Here is a 7,423-nt window from a genome sequence, read left to right on the forward strand (position 1 = left end):
AATGCCTTCTGGATTGCCTGTCCATCTTTATATGGTAGCATGCATCCTGAAGGTCTATGGAGTACATCCAATCACCCTGTTCCAAAAAAAGAAGTATGGACTGTACCATGGCCATTTGAAACTTTTGGAGTTGAACTAACTTGTTTAGCCTGCTGGGATCCAGTACTGGTCTCTAGTCAACTGTTTTCTTTGGAACTAAAAAGAACTGTAAGTTCCAAAGCCTATATGGTCTGGAGGACCTCTTGGATGTCTCTCTTGTTCAGCAGTTTTTGTATCTGAACAACTGCATGATCTCTTTGACCGGGTGAAATGTCTGGGATTTTCTTGTTTGGGGGACGTGGGCAGAGAAACAGAATTAGGTAACCTCTGGATATTACCCTCTGCACCCGTAAGTTGGTGGTTATGTTTAGCCAGGCTCTCCAGTGCAGGGATAGATGACCCCAAATGCCTCCAGAGGTGAGCAATCGGGCCTCCTTTCAGGAGTGCTGAAAGGGTTTCCCAAAGAAAGTTTCTCTGTACTCTTGGTTCTGCAGGCCTTCTCTGCCGCAAAAGAAGAGACAGAACTGTTCCCCCTCTGCCTTTGGGGGAACTCTCTCCATGTGTATCAGGATAAGACCCTTGCGATTTTTTTGAACTACATTTTGCCACCACCTCTCTGACTCTTTGATATGGTGGCTAAGAGGTGGAAAAACATATGTCCATGGCAGAGAGAGTCTTACCCTCCTTTTCACACCTGCATAGTGTATCTTTGACCTTGGGACCAAAAAGGGATGTGCAGTCAAATGGGGCGTTGACAAACAAAGACTTAAAAGGCTCCGCAAAGGCACATCCAGGCATGCCTCCTCATAGATATGCCTGAACCCGCTGCTCTGCTTGTTCCCTCAGCTGCATGTGATTGTGATATGAGCCTCATGAAAGAATTAGCTATAGAATGTAGGGTTTCTAGCTGGGAAGTAACCCTTTCTCAGATCCCTTCAGCTACGGCTCCCTCAAGAGTATCTGTTTGCTCCTTTATCAGATCTGCTAAAGCAAAGCAAGACGAGTAGAAACACAATGAGAGCCGGCAAAATACAAAAAAGACGTTTAATGAGCACTTTCGGTGTGGACTGTGCCTCACCTTTTTCAGACAAAATAAAATTCAATTAACAGTCCATTTATAGTGAATTAAATTCAGATCAATTAATTAATAATGCTTCATTGTAAATTAAAGGAAAATCACAGCCAAAATCTCCTAAGCAAGTAGATAAAAAGCATACTCTGAAAGCATGTAAATAAATAAAAAAAATATATATATATATATATATATATATATATATACATATATATATATTAAAAAGTGTATCAAGAGGGTAATGAAAAATAAGCATTAAACCAACAAAAAATATATATACATAATTCTATGTGTACCCAAAATACTAAGCAGTCAGCTAAAAACCATCTAAGTTAGAAAAAATTATAAAATATATAACAAAATAATATAATGCCACAAATTTATATTAAAACATTTCAAAAATGGAAAAATGTGTATTGTAACATTAAATAAATATTAATCTTATATGCACTCGTGTTAAATAATCGATTAGTACAAAAGTACATAAAAAATAAATGATGTTTTATCAACTATTTTTGAATACATAAATATACTAATTATCTCCTCAAAGCTGAAAGTCTCAAAATGCTTTTAATAGATAATTTTCAATGAGGCCTGGAAAAATATGTGCCCCTGTTCTAATTTGCCACATCAGTTCATCTATCTCTAATAATATTTGCCAAGGCCCCCCTCTTATGTCCATGTGTCTATGTTGGAGGACGAAAAATTTTAAACCATGATCAGGACACGCCAATACATGTTTTGCCAATGCATTATTAGTATCTTTCTTACATATGGCATAACAGTGTTCATATATTCTCTGTTTAATTTTTCTTTCTGTTTTGCCAATGTAAAATGTGCTACAATGGTCGCATAAAGCTACATAAGTAACGCTTTTAGTCTCACAGTTATACCTAGCATTCGCAGTGTAAGGTTTATTTTTAATAAAAGCCTTATCACCTACCAAAATATATTTACATTGGGGGCAAGCCCCACATTTAAACATGCCATTAGGTCTATTAGAGTGGGGCTTCCCCTTTTTTTCTAACAAGGACTTTAAATTGGGGCCTCTCCTATAAGTAATTTTAGGCTTAGTCCCCAAGGTCTTAAATAAAGTTTGGTCCTCAATAATAATATTACAATTTTTGTTCAGAATGTCTCTGATATTTTGGTAATCCAAGGAATAAGTGCATAGGAAGCTAGTCTTGTAAGTACTTTTATTGCCTCCTGTAAGGACTTCCCCTTGATTGAATTCTTGTCCTTCATTTGGTTTGGTTCGTTCACTTAACAATGGTCTAAAGTAGTCAATGCTAGTGGAACTTTCCTCTCAGAGTTCCTTCTTGGTAACTGCTGCAACGACCATGGCATCTACTGCAACCCCTTTAGTCCAAAACTTTTTGTCTGCTGGCACTGTAATTATTTTGTTAGGTCTCTTGGGAGTTGGCTCAATGGAGTCTGGGGTCTCCCACCCCCACCGATAGATCAAGTCTATAAGCTTGTCAACGGGCAGAGCCACCCAGGAGGTAGACTGTTGGGATCCAAAGGCCGCCAGGTACACCGACTCCTCTGGTGAAGGACTACTGGTCTGCCAGCCACCTCTCTGTTTCAAGATCTCCAGGACATCCCTGAAGGAAACATCCTCAGGAGGTGACCGTGGTGATCCTTCTCCCTCATCGAGGTCAGTGTCTTCCATGGCTGACTCCTTGATGGAGTCTTCCGGGGGACCTCCTCAATGGGGTGCTCTGGGGAGGTATCAGAAGAGGTGAGGGTACCCTTATGGGTATCCTGGGGCCTAAAGATCCACTGTCCCTGTTGAATATTATGGTCAGAATGTGCGCGAAAGGGCTGCTGATGGGAAGACTGTGGATCTAATGATGGAGGTGTCTTCCTAGCTATAGAGGCAGCTATGGCCCTCTCCAGAGCCCCAAAGGCTAACTGTTCCTGAGTAGAGAAGGACCCCGGATCAAACAGGCCATGTCTATAGATCGGGGATCCCCCAATCTTTGAAGACAGCTTGCCTGGGGTCAAAGCTAGACCCGAGCTGACCTGCACAGAAGCCCTGAGGTGCACAGACTGCTCAGAAGGTACTGGAGTCGAACGCACCTGTGGCCAACAAGGCAAACGACAGCTCCGAGAGCCCTCTGGCTCTGAAAACGCCAAGGAGCTCCAAGCACAGGCCCAATTTGAAGAAAAAGAAATTCTCAGGTCTGAGCTGGAAACACTGGGTGTGTCGGATCCGATAGCGGCAAAACTTGCCCCGAAGTCAGAGGAGGAACTAATAGGGGAGTGGACAGCTTGGATGAATCCTGGACCTTATGGGTAGGAGCCAAAGGGGACTTAGTAATGCCTGGCACACACAATATCTTCTGGACCATCCGCTCCACGTCTTCCTCTCTAAAGTTTCTGGTAGAGTGGGAAGAGGAGGTGGATGGAGATTTGGTTCCACTAAGAAAAGGGGAAGTAGCTGGTCCTTGGTAGAGACACAATCGGCTTAAAAGGGCTGGTGGATGGATTAGAGTGCAATGGCTGCACTCTATCTTTATCAGACTGACTTGGAGCCGGATCTGAGGCAGACATACTCAAAGCAGAAGGATCCAACTGAGTTGTTTTCTTGGACATCCTGAATATTTTAGTCTTCGGCTCCAAAGAGTCTTTGGGAGCTGAGGAAGATTTCTTCTTCTCTTTGTCAGAGCTCTTTCAGAAAGAAGCAGGGCTCAACTGAGCCAACCTAGACTTTTCAGCAGGCTTGGGGTCACTGCCAGAAATGGCCTCTCCAAAAGAAGATGGCAACATGTCCCTTAAAATCAATTTGTTTTTTATTTCAACCAGGGGCCTATGGTTGAAGGAATGACAAATCGAACAATCCTCCTGTAAATGGAGGTGGCCCAAACAGTAAACACAAACTGTGAGAGTCACTAAAAGGAATTTTGTGACCTCACTTAGAACATTCACTAAAATTTCAATATATACCTCTCTACTTACCAGTAGGACAGAAAGTAAAAAGAAAAAGAAGATGGAAAGCTACTAATGATAGTAGCAGAGCTACCCAAAGGATATAAGGAAGAGAAAGTGAAAGTAACCTAATAAAAAGTGTTTACAGTAGAGAATCGATTATCCGAACTAATTGGGACGAATGGTAGTTCGGATAATCAAACGGTTCAGATAATCAAACATACATTGAACTGGATAAAAAAACTAAAATATTGTTTTTTTTCTGCACTCAGGGAATACACTTTTCAACCATTCAGCAAGTCCAGTGGACAATAAAGAATATTTTTCACACAAAAGCAGATACAAGTTCAAAAAAACAAGATCAAGCTATTACATATAATGTTTACATATTCAGACTTTATGATTTTTTCCTACCCAAAAACTTTGGAAGATGGGGTTCAGATAACTGACGTTTCTGATAATCAACCCTCTACTGTACTGAGAAAGAAGGAAGTTTTAATAAGACAGGGGAGAAAGCATTGAAAGTTAAAACTATAACCTTAATGAAAGACAAAGGAAAAAAGGTAGTAAAGTGTGAAAAATCCCACTTATCTGTCCAGGAGCACAGGCATGATCGAGAAGTGGCAAATGAGAACTGAGGTAACAGGGAGGGATGCATTAGGTAAGGGGTGGTGCCCAAAAGCTTTTTGGTTGCCATGAGCTATTGTAATGGAAGAGTCTGATCCAACGGATTGGATCCAAACCCATATGTGAGGATGAAATGAAAACTGACAATATCAGATTATTCTTTATGGAATGACTGAATAGCAATCCAACTGCTGAGTATATTTATTTATTTATTTAACATTTGTTTACAGGGAAATTCTGACTTGGAATGCACCAATTTTCATCTGAGGCCTGTAGAGAAATGCTCTAGACGCATGTCTTTGTAACATGGGAGAAAACCGGAGTACCTGGAGGAAACCCACACGAATGCAAGGAGACATGCAAACTCCACACAAAAGGCACCCCAGCCAAGAAACAAACTGGAGAACCTCTTGCTGTGAGGCGACAAAGCAAACTCCTGTGCCACTGCGCTGCCCACCCTTAACAGTGAATATTACTTTGTGTGCACAGTAGTTAAGAGTAGCATGTGGAAAGCTATGTATACCTGTTCAATAAGACTATACTCAGACATTTTCTGTTTTTTATTATTTCACAAATTAACATTTCGATTTTAAAATCGCTTAGTTTAAACCTAAGGTATGCAACATAACAGTGTATATCTCATTTTAATATGACTACCCCAGTAAGAGAAATTGAGTTATTTCTTCTCAATAATCTTATGAAGACCACATATTTTTAAAAAAAACTTTAAAAACTGTGTACTCTTGTTAAGATCCCATATGCCAGAATTTACATCAACAAATATGAAATTCCAAAAATAGTTCTCATGAATATTTTAAGCTTTATTAATTCATTGGTTTCCAAGAGAAAAGAAGATATACCATGCTGACCCAACTGACAAAAAAAAACAAAAAAAAAAAAAAAAAAAAAAAAAGAAAAAATATAGAGGTGATGTGATACGTTTTACAACTAACTAAACTTTTACAAAAAGCCTCTTTGGCTATCAGACTAACATTAGCCTTCTTTGTCAGCAGTTAAGTTATTGACACTAGTCAATGCTTTAGTATCCAAACTTGAATCTAGAAACAGAGAACAGAATGTATCACCTCTTTCCTATGGGGCAACAGACACATAAAAGAAAAAAATGTGACAAAATTCTTAACAATGTAACTTGTAAAGTTATACTAAATGACACAGATCACAAAGACAGAATTAGTATGTCTCTTGTGACAGTGTCCTCCTGTAACCTTAAGATGGCAAGGTTCGTGGCTCAAGATCCTTGAGAGTTAAGGTTTCAGGTTCTGGCACACACACGTCATCTCTCTCTCTCCCTCCCTTCTCACAGTGGGAAAGAAGTCACAGGATGTGTTTTCCCTTCCAGGCAAAAATCAGCACTGAAATACTATGTCTAGCATTAAAGTCTGATAAAAGGATTTATGTAGTACAAAACCTCAGATAGCTTTATTGTAAAAAAAACACTGTTACTCTACTTAATATTTTAAAAGGATACGTCCCTGGGTGGGCTTGAACCACCAACCTTTCGGTTAACAGCCGAACGCGCTAACCGATTGCGCCACAGAGACCTAGTTACTACATTTTACTCACCTAGTCTTGAGCAGAAATGTGACCAATTTAATGCCACATACATCTGCTTTACATCTACTTTTGCTTTTCTATACAAAAATACTGCAGTTTTAACATCCATCTTCAACAACTTTGCAACTGCATTTCAGTTAATTATCTCACCATCAAAACGGTTCAGGGTAAGGAAAAGTGCAAAATCAGCAGAACTGTAGAACAAACAAAATGCACCAGTCTTGCACTAACAAACTTGTATTTATTTATAGAATAAGATAAAAAATAAAAAAACATAAGCGCTTTCACGATAATTCCTATCGCTTCATCAGACAACTAAAAGTGAACTGCAACTTTTAGTTGTTTAGTTGTTTGATGAAGCGATAGGAATTATTGTGAAAGCACTTACGTTTTTTATTTTTTATCTTATTTTATAAATAAATACAAGTTTGTTAGTGCAAGACTGGTGCATTTTGTTTGTTCTACAATTATCTCACCATATTGCAAAAGGGAACACCAAACTTTCTTTTTCATCTTCCACTGCAGTTAGATTTGCTCCAGAGATGCTTGTCTTTCTTTCTTTCTCTTGACAATATTAAGTATAATTTAGTGGCCACAAACTATTCATTGTTTCTCTAATACCTTCTGTATCGTATACAGTTTCATGGGAGACCGAGAGCCTGTCCAAGCAAAAGACAGAGAACAAATCCAGGGCATCACACTAATACCTTCCAATTTGATAATATTTTATTTAAAGGTCCTACCATTTTTTTCCTAGTCAAGCATTACATAGTTTCTACAAGGAATATGTTTCACCCTTCATCAGAGGAGACACTTATTCAGCAGTTTTCACTGAGTCACCAATTTTACACCCAGAATGTGCTGTGTGTCTTGCTGAGGTCAGTAAGTATTTATGTAAGAGATGCAAATTCTATTGTTTTTTTTTTTTTTTTTTTTTTTTTAAATAAAGCCTTCCAAGTTTATTGAGAATAGCACAGTCAACGTTCACATTCAGGATTATTCAGATATATGGAGCTCTGTGCAATTTCCTCACAAAACTGATTTTTTTTTCTGTCACAATAACATTACTCATAGTATTCTAATTACATTTCAATTCTCCCAGCAACCCAGAGCTACAGTTTATCAAGACTTTTTTGCTTCAAGAAGCAAACTTAAGAAGACACATTAAAATAAAAGAGG

General features: G+C 38.8%; 1 non-coding gene across 1 annotated transcript; it reads right to left on the reverse strand.

Annotated features, from left to right (window-relative positions):
* Positions 1–6,157: 6,157 nt before the first annotated feature.
* TRNAN-GUU lies at positions 6,158–6,231 on the reverse strand. The gene has a single exon. It is a non-coding gene; the product is annotated as a tRNA-Asn (tRNA).
* Between the last annotated feature and the right edge of the window lie 1,192 nt (positions 6,232–7,423).

This window comes from Protopterus annectens, chromosome 5.part1 (genome assembly GCF_019279795.1).
Source record: "Protopterus annectens isolate FY-2018-M chromosome 5.part1, PAN1.0, whole genome shotgun sequence".
Lineage (NCBI taxonomy): Eukaryota > Metazoa > Chordata > Ceratodontiformes > Protopteridae > Protopterus > Protopterus annectens.